Here is a 2115-nt window from a genome sequence, read left to right as displayed (position 1 = left end):
TTTTTGAGACAGAGTCTTACTATGTCACCCTGGGTAGAGTGTTGAGGCGTCATAGCTCATAGCAACCTCAAACTCTTGGGCTTAAGTGATTCTTTTGCCTCAGTCTCCCAAGTAGCTGGGACTACAGGCTCCTGCCACAGTGCCTGGGTATTTTTCTGTTGTAGTTATCATTGTTGTTTAGCAGGCCATGGCCAAGGTTCAGACCTGCCAGCCCCGTTGTATATGTGTCTGGCACACACATGGCCTGCTAACCACTGAACAACGGACTCCGAGCCTTAGATTTTTTGTTAAGTAGATAAATTTTACTTTCTCTGATTATTCAGAAAATGTGAATATGTTATTTTTCCAGGTCAGAAGTGTCATGTCGTGCTTGCTTCGGCAGCACATATACTAAAATTGGAACGATACAGAGAAGATTAGCATGGCCCCTGCGCAAGGATGACACGCAAATTCGTGAAGCGTTCCATATTTTTTTGAATCTATCTTCTGTGTGCTGTAATATTTTAATAAATCTGGGACAACAGCAAAAAGAAAAAAAAGAAAAAAAAAGAAGTGTCATGTCAATGACATATAAATATGTAAAAATTATAATTCATGTTGGAGACGTATAGATTATATCAGACACTTTCCTGAATGGGAATCATTCAGCAAGAGACTTGGTTTTCCCTATTCTAGACACTAGAATCTTGCCTACAACTATCAGTCAGTGGCTCCTATTCCGGGTATCTGTCTGTCATAACACATGGAGCAACCATTTCACCCTGAACTTCATGAAGACAACCTAGAAATTTATGGAGAATCGCACATGTATATATTTTGTTGTAAAATGAAAGCATGGTTATATGCAATAGCTATAATGTTAACATTTAATAAACACGCATCCAACAGAGTTCTAAGTGCTTTCTCCTTATTAGCTCATTTAATCTTCACAATAATCCTATGGAAAAAGTTCTATTATATCCATTTTCAGATGCCTAAATAAGTCACAGAGAAGATAACTATGTAAGGACACAAAGCTTGTAAATGGATTTCTGACTTTATAAAACCTGTGCTCTTAATCATTGCACTTTAAATTGCCTATAACACTGTAATTATTTGATTTCCTGTATTCATTTTCTTATTTTTTCTGTATGGGGAATTGATGAACATTCCTAGCCAGCTTTAGGCAAGATAATTGTCTTCCTTTTGATTTTTTCTTGATTTATTTTGTTGTGTTACTCATGTTCTGTTGACAAGTCCACTTCTAGGTGTCACATTGCTGTCTCTATTGGGGTCCGTATGAAGTTAGGCTACATGTGGTGGCTTCATGTGTCAACCTAGCTAACCCAGAACTATCTTCTCCAGAATTTCTGTCCCTGTGTATGACTGGCCACATGAAAATTTAGAAAATGAAGGTGAAGTAGTAGCCATTATTCACTTAGGGTCAATATAAGGTACCAGGCAATGCTTGTTTTGTTGATATAGGACAGCAGCTGAGCCCACAGATCCTTCAGCTCCTTAACTTCCTTCAACTTCTCTAAATTCTGAGACAGATGAATATGCAGCTTCATGACAAAAGGTGCCCACTTCTTCAGGTAACTTGCATCATTGAAACTCACAATGGTGAGTAAGGGATGGTTTCCAGTTTGTCTCTCTTCCACTTCATGTGCAACTTTCTTTTTTTGAGACAAGAGTCTTACTCTGTCACCTGAGCTAGAGTGCATTGGTGTCAGCCTAGCTCACAGCAGCCTCAAACTTCTGGGCCCAAGCCATCCTCTTGCCTCAGCTTCCCACGTAGCTGGGACTACAGGCTCCCATTCCCACATCCAGCTGATTTTTCCATTTTTAGTAGAGACAGGGCCTCACTCTTGCTGAGGCTGGTCTCAAGTTCCTGAACTCAAGCAATTCACCAGACTCAGCCTCCCAGAGTGCTAGGATTATGGGCATGAGCCATGTGCCCCACCCATTTCCAACTGTTTTTTCTGATTTCTGGCCCTCCTACCTATAGTGACTTCAGGTTCACCACCATAGTCACAGACGATAGCTTTCTATGTTATTCCTCACCAGCTCCCAAATTATATAAGGTCAACCCTTATCATAAATTCCAAATTCCATATCAATTATAGTGGTTCTGCT

General features: G+C 40.1%; 1 non-coding gene across 1 annotated transcript; it reads left to right on the top strand.

Moving 5' to 3' along the window:
• Nucleotides 1–366: 366 nt before the first annotated feature.
• LOC111728457 lies at nucleotides 367–473 on the top strand. Its single transcript, XR_002775742.1, has one exon. It is a non-coding gene; the product is annotated as a U6 spliceosomal RNA (small nuclear RNA).
• Nucleotides 474–2115: the final 1642 nt, after the last annotated feature.

The sequence above is a fragment of the Otolemur garnettii genome, unplaced genomic scaffold, assembly GCF_000181295.1.
Source record: "Otolemur garnettii isolate 467f Iridium unplaced genomic scaffold, OtoGar3 scaffold00158, whole genome shotgun sequence".
Taxonomy (NCBI): Eukaryota; Metazoa; Chordata; class Mammalia; order Primates; family Galagidae; genus Otolemur; species Otolemur garnettii.
Note: the sequence above shows the minus strand (reverse complement) of the source record. Positions and strands in the feature narration are given on the sequence as shown.